General features: G+C 39.0%; 1 pseudogene; it reads right to left on the minus strand.

Annotated features, from left to right (window-relative positions):
• Positions 1-888: 888 nt before the first annotated feature.
• LOC116640614 lies at positions 889-1,442 on the minus strand (annotated as a pseudogene).
• Between the last annotated feature and the right edge of the window lie 18,910 nt (positions 1,443-20,352).

Raw genomic sequence — 20,352 nt, forward strand, 5'->3', positions numbered from 1 at the left:
GCTGTGTCTTTGGATATCAGGTGAGTCTCTTACAGAAAGCACATAGTTGGATCATGTGTTTTTATCCTTTTTCTAATCTCTGTCTTTTGTTTGGAGAGTTTAAACCATTTGCATTTAAAGTAATTACTGATAAGTAGGGACTTACTTCTGTCAGTGTTCTATTTGTTTTCTACATGACTTAGAGCCTTTTTGTCACTCATTTCATGCTAATTTACTGTCTTCTTTTGTGTTTATTTGGAGGTTTTTTTTGTATTGAAGTATTTAAATTCCTTTCTCATTTCCTTTTGTGTATATTCTATGGCTATTTTCTTTGTGGTTACCATGGGAATTATACCTAGCATCTTAAAGTTGTAACACTCTAATTTGAATTTATACTGACATACAAAAACTCTCTCTATATACAGGTCCTTACCCATTTCTTTCAGTTGTTGATATCACACAATTATATCTTTATACACTGTATGTCCCCAAACATAAGTTAATAATTCTTTAAAATGCATTAGTGTTAGGGTGCTTGGGTGGCTCAGTCAGTTAAGTGAATTTGGCTCAGGTGATGATCTCAGGGTCCCGAGATCGAGCCCCATGTCAGGCTCCACACTCAGCGGGGAGTCTGCTTGTCCCTCTCCCTCTGCCCCTCCCCCTGCTCATTCCCTCTCTTAATAAATAAATAAATAAACAAACAAATAAATGCATTAGTGTTAATTGTGTAGACAACAAGATTTGGAGTTAAAAACCAAAATTACATTAATACTAGCTTTTACTCTAATAATTTTCTTTAAACATACCAGTCTCTTAAATCATGTAGAAAACAAAAGGTGCAGCCATAAGCCATTGTTACAATAACACTAGCTTTTTTTTTTTTTTTTTTTTGCATTTATTCTGCAGAATTTACTCCCAGGCCATAAGTTTTTGTTTCTTCAGTTTTTTCTGGGATATCTTTTTCTTCTGTGCAACCTCCTCTTCTGGTTTAGGAACAATCTGCTCTTTTTCAGTAAGGATCATCTCAATGTGGCAGGCAGAGCTCATGTATGGGTTAATCCGACCATGAGCCTTGTATGTTCTATGTCGCATCTTGGGGGCTTTGTTCACCTGGATGTGCTCAATGACCAGAGAATCAATATCCAAACCCTTAAGTTCAGCATTACTCTCTGCATTTTTAAGCATGTGCAGTAAAAATTCAGCACTCTTCTTGGGCCACTGACCCTGTGTCCAGCCACACTGTTTGGCCTGGGCACACCTACCGACTCCACCATTGTAGTGACGGAATGGCACACACTGCTTCTGTAAAGTGACGTCTTTCAGGTACTTGGTGGCTTTTCGGATATGCATACCCTTGATGGCCTGGGCAGTTTCATGTGTGTTCTTAAAGTGAACACGAAGATTTGAACCTTTGATTTACATGATTTCGTAGGATTTTCTGGGTCAAACGAATAGCGAACCATTTTCAGAGGTCACCTCAGGCCGCTTAGGGGAAGAGAACACTAGCTTTTATAATTGCCCATTTACCTTTATTGAGATCTTTATTTCTCTAATGGCTTTGAGTTTAATGTCCTTTCATTTCACCTTGTAAGACTCCCTTAAGCATTTTTTGCAGGACAGGCCTAGTGGTCACAAACTTCCTCAGCCTTTCTTAAAATCTGGGAATGTCTTAATTTCATCTTTCTTGGAGTTTGTTGAGCTTCTTGGATGTTTATATTCATATCTTTCATCATATTTCGGAAGTTTTCAGCCATTATTTCTTTAAATATTCTCTGTTCCCTTTTCTTTTTATGGTATTCTGGTATTCTCACAAATTATATGTTGGTCTGACTGATGATGTCCTGCAGGTCTCTTAGGCTCTGTTCACCTTTTTTCAATCCTTTTTCTTTATGTTCCTTAAATTTGAAAATTCCCATTATCCTGTCTTCAAGTTCACTGATTCTTTCTTTTGCCTACTCAATCCATTTTTGAATTCCTCTAGTGAATTTTTCATTTTGGTTATTGTACTTTACAGCTTCAGAATTTCTTTTTGGTTCATTTTTAGGTTTTCTGTCCCTTTATTGATACTTCCACTTTGTTCACATATCATTTTCTTGACTTTCTTGACATCTTCCTTTAGTTCTTTTGAGCATCTTTAATAAAATTGATTTAAGGGCACCTGGGTGGCTCAGTCAGTTAAGCCTCTGCCTTTGGCTCAGGTCATGATCCCAGAATCCTGGGATTGAGCCCCACGTCTGGTTCTCTGCTCAGTGGGGGACCTGCTTCTCCTTCCCAAACTGCCTGCTGCTCCCCCTGATTGTGCTCTCTCTCTCTCTCTCTCTCTCTCTGTTAAATAAATAAATAAATAAACAGGACCATTATGTCCTTTTCAGGGATAGTTTCTGTGGGTATTTTTGCTTTTGCTTTTGTTTTTTGTTTGTTTTGCCTTTGAATGCTCCATACTTTCTTATTTTTCTTTTGTGTTTTAATATACCTTGTCATTTTTTGCTGGACACTGGACCTTTTAATCTACTAAGGTGGTAACTCTGGAAATCAGATTCTCCCCTTTTCCCCAGGGTTTGCTATTCTTTGGTTATTATTTATTTATTTATTTATTTATATTGTTGTATGCTGTCCTTGTGCTTAGGGTCAGCTTGAGGTGTAAACTTAAGGTTTCTTAGGTCTTTTCTGAGCCTTTCTCTGGGCATGCATGGTTACTTTCTTAAAAAAAAAAAAAATATATATATATATATATATACACACACACACACACATATATTATATATTATATATATTAAGATTTATTCATTTATTTTATTTTATTATATTTTTAAAGATTTATTTATTTATTTGACAGAGAGAGACAGAGAGAGAGAGGGAACACAAGCAGAGGGAGTGGGAGAGGGAGAAGCAGACTCCCCACTGAGCAGGGAGCCTGATGCGGGGCTCGATCCCATGACCCTGGGATCATGACCTGAGCAGAAGGCAGACGCTTAACAACTGAGCCACCCAGGCACCCCTTATTCATTTATTTTAGAAAGACAGAGACAGAGTGCAGAGAGGAAGGGCAGAGGGAGAAAGAGAGGGAGAGAGAATCTCAAGCAGACTCCACGCTGAGTGCAGAGCCCGATCAAGGGCTCAATCTCATGACCCTGAGCTCATGACCTGAGCAAAATCAAGAGTCAGATGCTTAACCAACTGAAGCACCCAGGAGCCCCTATATTATTATTATTTTTAAATAGGTTACACATCCAGCGTGGAGCTCAAAGTGGGGCTTAAGCGCACAACACTGAGATCAAGACCTGAGCTGAGATCAAGAGTCAGACACTTAACCAACTGAGCTACCCAGGTACCCCTGCATGGTTACTTTCTAATTTTCCCTCTATATGCAGTTGTTTTTGAATGTCCTGGTCTTTAATGTCTGGTTTTCAGAGGGGAAAAACAAAAAATAAAGGGGGGGAATAATAGCGTGCTAACCCTTTAAATCTCTTGGAAGTCACTTGAGCCAGAGGGGGAGGTGCAAATACAATGGCTGCCCTCCTCTCTGTCTGCACCTCGATGATAACAAGTGGCAATCAGCAATCGGAACAGAGATCCCTGACATTGGAGGACAGGGTCCTTTTTGTGTTCTCTAGCTCCTCCTTTAAGCTATGTGCTAGCTACTCCCAGGATATGTGTACAGTTGCCTGCCATGTGGTTGGAGGTGGAGGATGGCTAGCTGCTACAGTGACAAGAGCTGAAATTGAAATTAACCACAATTTATTATCCAAGTCTTACCCTGGAAGCTGGAAACCTTCAACAGACTCCAGAGCTCTAAAATAGTTGTATCAAACAGATTGTGCCAGTGCAATTATTGTCTAGATGAGGAGACAGATTCCTTGTGCTTCTTACTCTTCTTACATCTTCCCAGAATACTCCTCTATACCTGGCAATTTTTTATTGGATGTCAGACGTTGTTATTTTAAGTTGTTGGGTTCTGGAGTTTTTTTGTGTTCTTTTCATTTTGAGCTTTGATTTTGGAAGCAGTTGAGTTACTTGGAAACAATCGGACTCTTGAGACTTACTTGTAGGCTTTTTTACCTGTGTCCAGAATAGTCTCTAAACTAGAGCTCACTTGGCAATACTGTTCTGAGACCTCTGTGTGATGCCTGGTTTGTCATATCCCAACAGTCTGCTGTTGGGAACATGAACTATTCCCAGTTCTGTGAGAATTGGGATATTCCCAGCAAAATTTGCAGTATTTTACAATTTCACTCTGTAACAAGAATTCCAGATGCTCTCCATTCTCTCCATTTTTCTTTTAGCCATTCTAATAGGTGTGTAATGGAATTACATTGTGATTTAAATTTTCATTTCCCTAATGACTGATGATATTGAGCATTTAAAAGGTGCTTACTGGGGCGCCTGGGTGGCTCAGTCAGTTAAGCATCTGCCTTTGGCTCAAGTCATAATCCCAGGGTCCTGGGATCGAGTCCCACATTGGGCTCCCTGCTCAGCAGAGAGCCTGCTTCTCTCTCTCCCTCTGCTGCTCCTCCTGCTTGTGTGCTCTCTCTTTCTGTGTCAAATAAATAAATAAAATCTTAAAAAAAAAATGTGCTTATTGCCATGCATATTGTCTTTGAGGAGGTCTCTGTTAAAATATTTTCCCAATTTTTAAAACTAGGTTGTTTTGGGGGCTTATGATTGAGGATTTTATAAAGCAGCTGTATCGAAGTATAATTTACATGACATAAAATTAACTCATTGTAAGTGTAAAGTTGTACAACTATCAGCACAATACAGTTTTAGAACATTTTTATCACCCCAAAAACTTCCCTTGTGCACATTTGCTCTCATTCTCTGCTCCCTCCCCAAAACCCATGCAACTACTAATCTGTTTTATGTATTTATAGAGTTGTATTATTTGAATTTTATATAAATGGAATGATACAATTTGTAATATTTTGTAATACAGATTTCTCCCACTTACTTTAATGTTTTTGAGATTCTTTGATGTTATAGCATCTACCAACAGTTTGTTTCCTTTTTATTGCTGAACAATATTACATTATAAGGGTTTATCACATTTTGTTTACCCATTCACCAGTTGATGAACATTTGGATTGTGACCAGTTTTCAGCTATTATGAACAACACTACTATGAATGTTCACATATAAGTCTTTGATTGAACATATGTTTTCATTTCTCTTGGGTAGATAGCTAAGAGTGGTTTTGTTTGATTGTATAGTAAGTACATGTTTAACTTTCTAAGAAACTTTCTTCAGTGAAATATTTATTTAACTTTTTGCCCATTTTTTTTTTATTAAAAAACGCTGGGCACCAATGTGGGGCTTGAACTCATGACCCTGAGATCAAGACCTGAGCTGAGGTCAAGAGTCATATGCTTTTTTTTTTTTTTAAGATTTTATTTATTTATTTGAGAGAGAGAGAATGAGAGACAAAGAACACATGAGAGGGGATAGGGTCAGAGGGCGAAGCAGACTCCCTGCCAAGCAGGGAGCCCGATGCGAGACTCTATCCAGGGACTCCAGGATCATGACCTGAGCTGAAGGCAGTCGCTTAACCAACTGAGCCACCCAGGCGCCCAAGTCAGGTGCTTAACTGACTGAGCTGCTCAGGCACCCAAACCTTTTGCCCATTTTTATACTGGTTCATTATTGTTGAATTGTGGAGTTCTTTATGTGCTCTGGATTCAAATCCCTTAGCAGATATATGATTTGCAAATAATTTCTCCCACTCTCTGGTTTATCTTTTCAATTTCTTGGTAGTGTCCTTCGAGGCCAAGAGTTTAAAAAAAATGTTTTTTATTTTTTTTATTTTTTTTAAAGATTTTATTTATTTATTTGAGAGAGAATGAGATAGAGAGCATGAGAGGGGGGAGGGTCAGAGGGAGAAGCAGACTCCCTGCCAAGCAGGGAGCCCGACGCGGGACTCGATCCCGGAACTCCAGGATCATGACCTGAGCCAAAGGAGTCGCTTAACCAACTGAGCCACCCAGGCGTCCCTCCAAAAAAATGTTTTTTAAGTAAGCTCTATGCCCAACATGGGACTTGAACTCATGACCCCGAGATCAAGAGTCGCATGCTCTACTGACTGAGCCAGCCAAGTGCCCCCAAGAGTTTTTAATTTTAAAGTACAGTTTCTCTATTTCTTATTTTGTTGCTTGTGCTTTTGCTCTTTCATCTAAAAAGGATTTGCCAGGGCGCCTGGGTGGCTCAGTCTTTAAGCGTCTGCCTTCGGCTCAGGTCATGATCCCAGGGTCCTGGGATCGAGCCCCACATGGGGATCCCTGCTCAGTGGGAAGCCTTGCCTCTCCCTCTCCCTCTCCCCCTGCTTGTGCTCCCTCTCTCACTGTGTCTCTTTCTGTCAAATAAATAAATAAAATCTTTAAAAAATAATAATAATAATAAAAAGGATTTGCCTAAGCTAAGGTCTTAAAAGTTTATGCTTATGTTTTCTTCTAAGGGTTTTATAGTTTTAGCTGTTATATCTAGGTATATGATCCATTTGGAGCTAGTTTTGTGTGTGATGTAAGGAAGGGATTAACTTCATTCTTTTGCATATAGATATCCAAATTGTCCTAGCATCATTTGTTGAAAAGACTGTTTTTTTCCTTATTGAATTGTCTTGTCATCCATATTGAAAATTAATTGATTATAATGTAAGGGTTTATTTCTGGACTCTCAATTATATTCCATTGATTTATATGTCTGACCTTATGGCAGTACTACACAGTCTTGATTACTGTAGCTTTGTAGGAAGTTTTGAAATCAGGAATTGTGAGTTCTCCAACCTTGTTCTTTTTTTCTAGATTGTTTTGTCTATTCTGGGTTTCTTGAATTTCTATATGGATTTAAGAATCAGCTTTTCAGTTTCTGCAAATAAAAAATAGCTGGGAGTTTGATAGAGATTCCATTGAATCTGTAGATCAATTTGGAGAATATTGGCATCTCAACAATATTAAGTCTTTGAATCCATGAAGATGGGATATCTTTCTATTTATTCATGTCTTTAATTTCTTTCAATGATGTTTCTTTAATTTTTTCAATGATGGCTTGTAGTTTTCAGCATACATCTTACACTTCTCTTTTTTAAATCTTATTATGTTATGTTAGTCACCATTCATTACATCATTAGTTTTTGATGTAGTGTTCCATGATTCATTGTTTGCGTATAACACCCAGTGCTCCATTCAATACATGCCCTCCTTAATACCCACCACCGGGCTAACCCATCCCCCCACCCCCCTCCCTTCTAAAACCCTTGGTTTGTTGCTCAGAGTCCATAGTCTCTCATGGTTCGTCTCCTCCTCCGATTTCCCCCCCTTCATTTTTGCCTTCCTACTATTTTCTTTTTCTTTCTTTTTTTTTAACATATAATGTATTATTTGTTTCAGAGGTACAGGTCTGTGATTCATCAGTCTTACACAATTCACAGTGCTCACCATAGCACATACCCTCCCCAAAGTCTATCACCCAGCCACCCCTTCCCTCCCACCCCCCCACCACTCTAGCAACCCTCAGTTTGTTTCCTGAGATTAAGAATTCCTCATATCAGTGAGATCATATGATACTTGTCTTTCTCTGATTGACTTATTTCACTTAGCATAATACCCTCTAGTTCCATCCACGTTCTTGCAAATGGCAAGATTTCGTGGTTGTTTTTTTTTTTTTTTGATGGCTGCATAATATTTCATTGTATATATACACCACATCTTCTTTATCCATTCATCTGTTGATGGACATATAGGCTCTTTCCATAGTTTGGCTATTGTGGACATTGCTGCTATAAACATTGGGGTGCATGTACCCCTTTGGATCACTACATTTGTATCTTTGGGGTAAATACCCAGTAGGGCTATTCCTGGGTCATACGGTAGCTCTATTTTCAAGTTTTTGAGGAACCTCCATACTGTTTTCCAGAGTGGCTGCACCAGCTTGCATTCCCACCAACAGTGTAGGAGGGTTCCCCTTTCTCTGCATCCTCGCCAACAAGTGCCGTTTCCTGACTGGTTAATTTTAGCCATTCTGACTGGTGTGAGGTGGTATCTCATTGAGGTTTTGATTTGTATTTCCCTGATGCCAAGTAATGTTGAGCACTTTTTCATGTGTCTGTTGGCCATTTGGATGTCTTCTTTGCAGAAATATCGGTTCATGACTTCTGCCCATTTCTTGACTGGATTAGTTGTTCTTTGGGTGTTGAGTGTGATAAGTTCTTTATAGATTTTGGATACTAGCCCTTTATCTGATATGTCATTTGCTAATATCTTCTCCCATTCTGTCGGTTGTCTTTTGGTTTTGTTGACTGTTTCCTTTGCTGTGCAAAAGCTTTTTATCTTGATGAAGTCCCAACAGTTCATTTTTGCCCTTGTTTTCCTTGCCTTTGGCGATGTTTCTAGGAAGAAGTTGCTGCAGCTGAGGTCGAAGAGGTTGCTGCCTGTGTTCTCCTCAAGGATTTTGATGGATTCCTGTCTCACATTTAGGTCTTTCATCCATTTTGAGTCTATTTTTGTATGTGGTGTAACGAAATGGTCCAGTTTCATTCTTCTGCATGTAGCTGTCCAATTTTCCCAACACTATTTGTTGAAGAGACTGTCTTTTTTCCATTGGACATTCTTTCCTGCTTTGTCGAAAATTAGTTGACCATAGAGTTGAGGGTCCATTTCTGGGCTCTCTGTTCTGTTCCATTGATCTATGTGTCTGTTTTTGTGCCAGTACTGCACTGTCTTGATGATTATAGCTTCTTTTTTTTTTTAAGATTTATTTATTTACTTGAGAGAGTGAGAATGAGAGAGAGAGAGAGAGAGTACATGAGGTGGGGAGGGTTAGAGGGAAAAGCAGGCTCCTCGCTGAGCAGGGAGCCCGATGAGGGACTCAATCCAGGGACTCCAGGATCATGACCTGAGCCGAAGGCAGTCGCTTAACCAACTGAGCCACCCAGGTGCCCCTGATTACAGCTTTGTAATAGAGCTTGAAGTCCGGAATTGTGATGCCACCAGCTTTGCTTTTCTTTTTCAACATTCCTCTGGCTATTTGGGGTCTTTTCTGGTTCCATACAAATTTTAGGATTATTTGTTCCATTTCTTTGAAAAAAGTTGATGGTATTTTGATAGGGATTGCATTAAATGTGTAGATTGCTCTAGGTAGCATTGACATTTTCACAATATTTGTTCTTCCAATTCATGAGCATGGAACGTTTTTCCATTTCTTTGTGTCTTCCTCGATTTCTTTCATGAGTATTCTATAGTTTTCTGAGTACAGATTCTTTTCCTCTTTGGTTAGATTTATTCCTATGTATCTTATGGTTTTGGGTGCAATTGTAAATGGGATCGACTCCTTAATTTCTCTTTCTTGTGTCTTGTTGTTGGTGTATAGAAATGCAATTGATTTCTGTGCATTGATTTTCTATCCTGCCACTTTACTGAATTCCTGTATGAGTTCTGGCAGTTTTGGGGTTGGATCTTTTGGGTTTTCCACATAAAGTATCATATCATCTGCAAAGAGTGAGAGTTTGACTTCTTTGCTGATTCAGATGCATTTTATTTCTTTTTGTTGTCTGATTGCTGTGGCTAGGACTTCTAATACTATGTTGAATACCAGTGGTGATAGTGGACATCCCTGCCGTGTTCCTGGGCTTAGGGGAAAACTCTCAGTTTTTCCCCATTGAGAATGATATTTGCTGTGGGTTTTTCATAGATGGCTTTTATGATATTGAGGTATGTACCCTCTACTCCTACACTCTGAAGAGTTTTAATCAAGAAAGGATGCTGTACTTTGTCAAATGCTTTTTCTGCATCTATTGAGAGGATCCTATGGTTCTTGTTCTTTCTTTTACTAATGTATTGTGTCACATTGATTGATATGCGGACGTTGAACGACCCTTGCAGCCTAGGAATAAATCCCACTTGGTCGTGGTGAATAATCCTCTTAATGTACTGTTGGATTCTATTGGCTAGTATTTTGGTGAGAATTTTTGCATCCATGTTCATCAGGGATATTGGTCTGTAATTCTCCTTTTTGATGGGGTCTTTGATTTTGGGATCAAGGTAATGCTGGCCTCATAAAATGAGTTTGGAAGTTTTCCTTCCATTTCTATTTTTTGGAACAGTTTCAGAAGAATAGGTATTAATTCTTCTTTAAATGTTTGGTAGAATTCCCCTGGGAAGCATCGGGCCCTGGGCTCTTGTTTGTTGGGAGATTTTTGATAACTGCTTCAATTTCCTTAGTGGTTATGAGTCTGTTCAGGTTTTCTCTTTCTTCCTGGTTCGGTTTTGGTAGTTGATACATCTCTAGGAATGCATCCATTTCTTCCAGATTATCTAATTTGCTGGCGTATAGCTGCTCATGATATGTTCTTATAATTGTGTTTCTTTGGTGTCGGTTGTGATCTCTCCTCTTTCATTCATGATTTTATTTATTTGGGTCATTTCTCTCTTCTTTTTGATAAGTCTGGCCAGGGGTTTATCAATCTTACTAATTCTTTCAAAGAACCAGCTCCTAGTTTTGTTGATCTGTTTTACTGTTCTTTTGGTTTCTATTTCATTGATTTCTGCTCTGATCTTTATGATTTCTCTTCTCCTGCTGGGTTTAGGCTTTAATTGCTGTACTTTCTCCAGCTCCTTTAGGTGTAAGGTTAGGTTGTGTATTTGAGACCTTTCTTGTTTCTTGAGAAAGGCTTGTATTGCTATATGCTTTCCTCTTAGGACCGCCTTTGCTGCATCCCAAAGATTTTGAACAGTTGCGTTTTCATTTTCATTTGTTTCCATAAATTTTTTAAATTCTTCTTTAATTTCCTGGTTGACCCGTTCATTCTTTAGTAGGATGCTCTTTAGCCTCCATGTATTTGAGTTCTTTCTGACTTTCCTCTTGTGATTGAGTTCTAGTTTCAAAGCATTGTGGTACAAAAATATGCAGGGAATGATCTCAATCTTTTGGTAACGGTTGAGGCCTGATTTATGACCTAGGATGTGATCTATTCTGGAGAATGTTCCATGGGCACTAGAGAAGAATGTGTATTCTGTTGCTTTGGGATGAAATGTTCTGAATAGATCTGTGAAGTCCATTTGGTCCAGTGTGTCATTTAAAGCCTTTATTTCTGGGGCGCCTGGGTGGCTCAGTCGGTTAAGCGTCTGCCTTCGGCTCAGGTCATGATCCCAGGGTCCTGGGATTGAGCCCCACATCAGGCTCCCTGCTCTGCGGGGAGCCTGCTTCTCCCTCTCCCACTCCCCCTGCTTGTGTTCCTTCTCTTGCTGTGTCTCTGTCAAATAAATAAATAATATCTTTAAAAAAAAAAAGGCTTTATTTTTTTGTTGATCTTTTGCTTAGATGATCTGTCCATTTCAGTGAGGGGGGTGTTAAAGTCCCTTACTATTATTGTATTGTTGTTGATGTGTTTCTTTGATTTTGTTATTAATTGGCTTATATAATTGGCTTCTCCCATGTTAGGGGCATAGATATTTATAATTGTTAGCTCTTCTTTTGGATAGACCCTTTAAGTATGATATAGTGTCCTTCCTCATCTCTTATTATGGTCTTTGGTTTAAAATCTAATTTTTCTGATATAAGGATTGTCACCCCAGCTTTCTTTTGATGTCCATTAGCATGGTAAATGGATTTCCACCCCCTCACTTTCAATCTGGGGTGTCTTTGGGTCTAAAATGAGTCTCTTGCAGGCAGCACATGGATGGGTCTTGTTTTTTTATCCAATCTGATAGCCTGTGTCTTTTGATTGGGGCATTTAGCCCATTTACATTCCGGGTAACTATTGAAAGATATGAATTTAGTGCCATTGTATTGCCTGGAAGATGACTGTTACTGTATATTGTCTGTGTTCCTTTCTGATCTATGTTACTTTTAGGCTCTCTCTTTGCTTAGAGGATCCCTTTCAATATTTCTTGTAGGGCTGGTTTGGTGTTTTCAAATTCTTTTAGTTTTTGTTTGTCCTGGAAGCTTTTTATCTCTCCTTCTATTTTCAATGACAGCCTAGCTGGATATAGTATTCTTGGATGCATATTTTTCTCATTTAGTGCTCTGAATATATCATGCCAGTCCTTTCTGGCCTGCCAGGGCTCTGTGGATAGGTCTGCTGCCAATCTAATGTTTCTACCATTGTACGTTACAGATCTCTTCTCCCAAGTGGCTCTCTTTGTCTCTGAGACTTGTAAGTTTTCCTATTGGATGTCGGGGTGTTGACCTATTTTTACTGATTTTGAGGGGTTTTTCTGTGTCTCCTGGATTTTTTTTTTTTTTTTTTTTTTAGATTTATTTGACAGAGAAAGAGCACAGGCAGGGGAAGCAGCAGAGGCAGAGGGAGAAGCAGACTCCCCACCAAGCAGGGAGCCCGATGCGGGACTCGATCCCAGGACCCCGGGATCATGACCTGAGCCAAAGGCAGACGCTTAACCATCTGAGCCACCCAGGCGCCCCGCCTCCTGGATTTTGATGCCTGTTTCCTTCCCCAAATTAGGGAAATTCTCTGCTATAATTTGCTCCAATATACCTTCTGCCCCTCTCTCTCTTTCTTCTTTTTCTGGGATCCCAATTATTCTAATATTGTTTCATCTTATAGTATCACTTCTCTCTCGAATTCTGCCCTCGTGATCCAGTAGTTGTTTATCTCTCTTTTTCTCAGCTTCTTTATTCTCCATCATTTGGTCTTCTGTATCACTAATTCTGTCTTCTGCCTCATTTATCCTAGCAGTTAGAGCCTTCATTTTTGATTGCACCTCATTAATAGCCTTTTTTATTTCAACTTGGCTAGATTTTAGTTCTTTTATTTCTCCAGAAGGGGTTTCTCTAGTATCTTCCATGCTTTCTTCAAGTCCAGCTAGTATCTTTATAATCGTCATTCTGAACTCTAGTTCCAACATCTTACTAATGTCCGTATTGATTAGGTCCCTGGCAGTCAGTACTGCCTGTTGTTCTTTTTTTTGAGGTGAGTTTTTCCATCTTGTCATTTTGTCCAGAGGAGAATAGATGAATGAGAGAACAAAATGCTAACAGGGTAACAACGACCCCAGAAAAATATACACTAAACAAATCAGAAGAGACTCGAAACTGAGGGGGAAAGAAAGGGAAAGAAAGAAAAAAAAAAGAATATGATCAAATATGATCAGGCTGGTGAATAGATCAGTGCCACACACTAGATTTTGGGTGTATTTTGGTCTGTTAGAAGACAGTGCCTCCCAAAATTTTAAAGAAAGAAAAACTTGTATATGTACAAAAAATAAGGGTAAATACAATGAAGGGATGGAATATGACTGTAAAGATGAAAATTATAAAAGATTTTATTTTTTTTATTTTTTTATTTTTTAAGATTTTATTTATTTATTTGAGAGAGAGAATGAGATAGAGAGAGAGCATGAGAAGGGGGAGGGTCAGAGGGAGAAGCAGACTCCCTGCCGAGCAGGGAGCCCGATGCGGGACTCGATCCTGGGACTCCAGGATCATGACCTGAGCCGAAGGCAGTCGCTTAACCAACTGAGCCACCCAGGCGCCCCTATAAAAGATTTTATAAAAGGAATTGATAAGAAGTTGGTTGAAAAAAGAAAAGAGAAATTAAAAAAAAAAAGGGAGAGAATGTGATCAGGCAGAAGACTAGAACAAAGCCATACACTAGAGATTTAGGGTATATTTTGGTCTGTTAGAAGAAACTGTATCCCAAAATTTTAAAGAGAGAACAACTTATGTATACAAAAAATAAGGTTAATACAATGAAGGGATAGAATATGACTCTAAAAATGAAAAATAAAAAGGATCTTAAAAAAAGAGATTGACAAGATGTTGGTTGAAAGAGGGAACAAGAAAAATTAAAAAAAAAAAATAGGGTGCCTGGGTGGCTCAGTTGGTTGGGTGACTGCTTTCAGCTCGGGTCATGATCCCAGAATCCTGGGATTGAGTCCCACATCAGGCTCCCGGCTCAGCAGGGAGCCTGCTTCTCCCTCTGACCCTCTCCCCTCTCATGCTGTTTCTCTCTCTCTCTCTCTCAAATAAATAAATAAAATCTTAAAAAAAAATAGAAAAAAGGAAAAAAAAGAAAATTTAAAAAATTAGCTTTGAAAGACTAAAGAATCATGGTAAAAAAGCCATGGATTCTATGTGCATTATTCCCCTAGCACTGGAGTTCTGCTGTTCTCATTGGTCGGTAAACTTGGTCTTGGCTGGTGGTCCTTGCTGATCTTCTGGGGGAGGGGCCTGTTGCCGTGGTTCCCAAATGTCTTTGCCAGAGGCGGAATTGTCCTGCCCTTGCCGGGTCAGGGCTAAGTAATCTGCTCGGGTTTGCTCTCGGGAGCTTTTGTTCCCTGAAAGCTTTCCGTTGGGCTTTGGAGGCCGAGAGTGAAAACGGCGGCCTCCCAATCTCCGCCCTGTGGAAGCCGAGAACTCGGGACCTGCTCCTCAGTGAGCCCCCAGAGAAAAGCAATCAGTCACTCCTGTCTCCCCGGTCTCCGTCTGCACTCTGTGCTCACCCGGCCTGTGACCTCGCGTTTCTATCTCTGGCACCCGCCCCCGTGTGGAGTCTCCAAACCCAGCAGATCCCTGTGGTGTGCTCCCGCGCCACTCCTCCCCGGGGAGGAAGGGGAGTCTCCCCAGATCTGCCGCTTGTTGGATCCCTGCTGGAGGAGCAGTGGCCCGACTGTGCCCCGGATCACGGTTTATGGCAACTCCAAGCTGAGAGCCCGCTCCTCGGCTCTGTCTCTGCAGCCGGCTTCCCTGCTCCGATACCTGGGAACTCTGCTGCACTCAGGCATCCCCGGTCTTTCTGTGACCCCGAGGGTCCTGAGACCACACTGCCCCACGAGGGTTCCACCCCCCGCTCAGCCACTGGAGTGATGTCCCTCAGCGGAGCCGACTTCTAAAAGTTCTGATTTGGGGCTCCAGGGCTCTATCACTTGCCAGAAGCGGCCCACGGAGGCCCCTCCCCAGCCGTCTATCCTCCCGAATATCGCCTCGGATTCACTTCTCTGCACGTCCTACCTTCCAGAAAGTGGTCGCCTTTCTGTTCACAGAGTTGTTGCTATTCTTTTCTTCCATCTCCTGTTGAGTTCGTAGGTGTTCAGAATGGTGTGATCCCTATCCAGCTGAATTCCTGGGACCGGACAAAATCCAGGTCTCCTACTCCTTTGCCATCTTGCTCCTCCTCTACATCTTACACTTCTTTTGTTAAATGTATTCCTAAATAATTTATCATTTTTTATGCTATTGTATATGGAATTGTTTTCTTGATATCATTTTTGGATTGGTCATTCCTTATGCAGTTGATATTTGTATATTGATTTTAAACCCTGTAAATTTGATGAATTTGGTTATTACTTGTAATAAGTTTTTTGTGTGTGTGTATGTGACTTCGATAAGATTTTCTATATATGAGATTATGTTATCTGAGGATGGAGATAGGTTTTTTTTTTTTAAGATTTTATTTATTTATTTGACAGAGAGAGACACAGCGAGAGAGGGAACACAGCAGGGGGAGTGGGAGAGGGAGAAGCAGGCTTCCCACTGAGCAGGGAGCCCGATGTGGGGCTCAATCCCAGGACCCTGGGATCATGACCTGAGCTGAAGGCAGATGCTTAACAACTGAACCACCCAGGTGCCCTGAAGGTAGTTTTATTTCTTCCTTTCTAATATGATCTCTTTCTCTCTCTTTCTCTTTTCTGTTCTAATTGTCCTGGCTATAATCTTCAACCCAATGTTTGAATGGAAATGGTGAAATTGAGCATCCTTGCCTTGTTCCTGATCTTAGGGGAAAAACTTTCAGTCTTTCAATACTAAGTATGGGTATTTCATACATGTCCTACATCAGAATGAAGGAATTCCCTTCTATTCCTAGTTTTCTGAATATTTTTTTCATGAAAGGGTTTGGATTTCGTCAAATGCTTTTTCTGCATCATTGAGATAATCATATGGTTTTCATCTTTTAGTCTATTAATATAGTGTATTACATTAATTGATTTTCATATGTTGAGCCAACCTTGCATTCTTGGGGAAAATGTCACTTGGTTGTGGTGTATAATCTTCTTCAGATGTTGCTGGATTCAGTTTGATAGAATTTTGTTGAATTTTTTACATCTATATTTATGAGAGATATTGGTCTATAGTTGTTTGTTTTCTTGTGATGTCTTTGTCTAGTTCTGGTATCAGGGTAATAGCGGCCTCATAGAATGAATCAGGAAGTTTTCCTTCCTTCTCTAATTTTTCAAAGAGTTTATGGAGAATTGATGTTAATTCTTCTTCAAACATTTGATAGAATTTACCAGTGGAGTCATCTGTGCATCAGCTTTTCTTTGTGGAAATTTTTAAAAATTATATATATTGATCTTGCATACTGTGACCCTGTTAAACATGTTTATTAGTTCTACTAATTTGTAGAGTACATTCCTTAGAATTATCTACATATGATATCATGTCCTCTCTGATTAAAGACAGTTTTACTTCTTACTTTCCAATCTGCATGCCTTTAATTTCTTTTTCTCGTCTTGTTGTACTGGCTGAAACCTCCAGTAAAATGTTGAATAGAAATGCAGCAGAGAGATGGGGCACCTGGCTGGCTCAATCAGAATAGCATGCAACTCTTGATCTTGGGGTGGTGAGTTTGAGCCCCGCATGTAGAGATTACTTAAATAAATGAAACTTAAAAAAAATAATAATAATAAGTGCAGGAGAGAGACTCCTTTCCTTATTCCTGATCTTGGTGGTGGGGGGGGGGGGGGGGGGGAACATTCAGTTTGCACTGTTAAGTTAGTTGTAAGCTTTATATAAATGGTGTGCTGTGATGTCCCCTCTTTTATTGCTGATATTGGTAATTTGTGTATTCTTTCCTTTTTCTTGGTCAGCCTTAGCAATTTTGTTGACCATTTTAAAGAACCAGCTTTTGGTTTCACTAGTTTTCTGTATTTTTTTTTCTATTTCATAGATTTCTGCCTTTATTTTTATTATTCACGCCCCCTTCTTACTTTGTGCTTGATTCACTTTTTTTTTTTAACTCTTTGAGGCAAGAGCTTACATTATCAATATCTGATTTTTCTCCCAATTTAATATAAGTATTTAAAATTATAAATTTCTCTCTAAGCATTGCTTTAATGATACCCTATACATATTGATGTGCTGTGTTTGAATTCAATTTATTCTTTAATTTGCATTTTAGTCTCTTTTTTGACTTATGGGTTGTTAAATGCCTGGTTTATTTCCAAATACTTAAAGATTTCACAACTGCCTTCTCTTTTTGATTTCTAATTTGATTCTGTTGCATATGGAGAACATACTTTGTATGATCTCAATTTTTAAAAATTTACTGAGTCTTATTTTATGACCTAGTATATTGTTTCTCCTAGAGAACATTACATGCTTGTTTGAAAATAATGTGTTGTTCCAGTTATTGATTTGAGTTTTTTTTTTTTAAGATTTTATTTATTTGCAAGAGAGAGAATGAGAGACAGAGAGCATGAGAGGGAGGAGGGTCAGAGGGAGAAACAGACTCCCTGCTGAGCAGGGAGCCCGATGTGGGACTTGATCCCAGGACTCCAGGATCATGACCTGAGCCGAAGGCAGTCACTTAACCAACTGAGCCACCCAGGCACCCTATTGATTTGAGTTTTATATAAAAGTTAGATCAAGTTGTTTGATAGTGTTGCTCAAGTCTTCTACATCCTTAATATTTTGTGATTATGTGTTCTATCAGTTACTGAGAGAGGCTTACTGAAATGTACCTACTACTATAATAATTGAATTATCTATTTCTCCTTTTAATTCTGTCAGTTTTTGCTTCCTAAATGTTGGGACCCTGTTATTAAGTGCATATTTATTTATTTATAATTGTTTTATCTTCCTGATGTAGTGATTCTTTTATCATTATGTAGTATCTCCTTGTCTGTAATAATGTTTCTTGTCTTAAAGTCTAATTTTGTTTGATATTAATATAAATACTCCCACTCTTTTATGGTTACTGTTAATATGATATATCTTTTTCCATCCTTTTTACTTTCAACCTAGTTATGTCTTTGAATTAAAAATGTGCCCCTTTTAGATGGCATATAGTTGGATCCATTCTAACAATCTCTATCTTTTCTTTGGAGTGTTTAGAGCATTCACATTTAATATAAGTATTGGTGTGATTTGATTTATGTCAATCCATTTTGTTATTTTCTTACGTCTCATGTCTTTTTTTGTTCTTCTGTTCTTCCTTCATTGCCTTCATTTGTATTAAACAAATATTTTTAATGTACTATCTTAATTCCTCTGTTGATTTTTTAAACCATATTTTTTAAAAGTTATTTTCTTAGTAATTGCTTAAGGGTTAAAAATCTTAATTTATCACTATCTACTTTTTTTTTTTTTAAAGATTTTATTTATTTATTTGAGAGAGAGAGAATGAGAGAGAGCACATGAGAGTGGGGAGGGTCAGAGGGAGAAGCAGACTCCCCGCCGAGCAGGGAGCCCGATGCGGGACTCGATCCAGGGACTCCAGGATCATGACCTGAGCCGAAGGCAGCCGCTTAACCAACTGAGCCACCCAGGTGCCCCATCACTATCTACTTTTATGCTGACTTAATTCTGGTAAAATATAGCAACTTTCCTCTAATACAACTCCATTTCCTCTCCCCTCTTTGAGGGATATATATAATATGTGTACTATATATATTTAATAATAAATTATATATAAACTTATAAGTTGTATCTATAAATATATAAAATAAAGTTAACAGTACAATGTTATAATTGTTGTTTTATACAATTTTATTCTTCTTAAAGAAATTAAATGAAGTGAGCCAGTCACAAAAAGACAAATATCATATGGTGTCAGTTATATGAGTATAGAGTAGTCAAATTTATAGAGACAAAAAGTGGAATGGTGATTGCCAGCACTGGGAGATAGGAAGATTGAGGAATTAGTGTTTGACGGGTACAGAGTTTCAATTTTCTTCATTCTTTCTTTCTGTTCTTCAGATCGGACTATTTCTTTCTATCTGTTTTTAAGTCCACTGTTTCTTCTACTAACTCAGCTCTGCAGTTCAGCCTTTATAGTGGATTTTTCTTTTTAGAAACTCAACTCTAGCTTTTTCAGGTTTTATTTTTATTTTATTTTTTAAAAGATTTTATTTATTTATTTGACAGAGAGAGACACAGTGAGAGAGGGAACACAAGCAGGGGGAATGGGAGAGGGAGAAATAGGCTCCCGGCTGAGCAAGGACCCTGATGCGGGGCTTGATCACAGGACCCTGGGATCATGACATGAGCCGAAGGCAGACGCTTAACGACTGAGCCACCCAGGCACCTGCTTTTTAGGGTTTTAAAGTTTCTATTTTTCTATTGAGAATTTCTGTTTGTTGGATTATTGTCAGCATATTTTCCTTAATTCTTTGAACACACTTATAATAGCACCTTTGAAGTTTGTCTGATAAATCCAACATCCACACCCAATCAGTGTGTTCCTACTGACCTTTTTTCCCCTGAGTGTGGATTATACTTCCTTATTCCTTTGTATATCTCATAATTTTTTATTAATAATTTATAGAAACTCTGGGTTATGATTTTATTTTTGCTAAAAGAGTTTTTTGTTTGTTTTGTTTTTGTTTTTGTTTTTGCTTTTGTTTGTAATTTGCCTGGACTTAAATTGCAGATTGTCTCCGCTGTGTACCTCCACGGGCATCTCGGCTTACGGTGTTTTTCTCACCTTTCTTTCTTGTTTTCATGCTTATCCTGGCTTCCTAGTGATTGCCCTTCATCTGCATTAGCTTAGCGATCAGCCAAGAATTTGGGCAGAGGATGTGCTCAAACTCCTTAAGTCTGTAAGGTTTCACCCTTTGCCAGTTGATCTGTGTATGGATTGTGGAGTTTTATTCACAGTTCACCCAGTTCTCAAGACTGCCTTTACTTTTATTTTTCACTAGAGCTCTCATAGATCTCCTTTGTGAATGTGTATACTTTCTCAGTCAGCCAGGCATGTCTCTAATATTCAAGAATCTCCCCGTTAAATTTCTCAATGGTTGGCTGCTCACCTCAGGCAAGCAAGCAAAGCTGCAGATTTTTCCCACTTGTTTTCTACTTTTATTTTTTTTATTTTTTAAAAGATTTTATTTATTTATTTGAGAGAGAGAATGAGACAGAAAGAGCATGAGAGGGGGGAGGGTCAGAGGGAGAAGCAGACTCCCTGCTGAGCAGGGAGCCGATGCGGGACTCGATCCAGGGACTCCAGGATCATGACCTGAGCCAAAGGCAGTCGCGGAGCCACCCAGGCGCCCTGTTTTCTACTTTTAAAAACAATGCTGCTGGCTTAAGTTTTTACCTACTTCAATTCAAATATATTCCCTCTTGTGGATATACTTCTGGTTTTCATTACTATCCCCACTCTGGTAACATTATCATTCTTAATGAGTGAGCTGGGGGTCAGGGAGAACAGCC

This window comes from Phoca vitulina, unplaced genomic scaffold, assembly GCF_004348235.1.
Source record: "Phoca vitulina isolate PV1807 unplaced genomic scaffold, GSC_HSeal_1.0 scaffold20, whole genome shotgun sequence".
NCBI classification, from domain to species: Eukaryota; Metazoa; Chordata; class Mammalia; order Carnivora; family Phocidae; genus Phoca; species Phoca vitulina.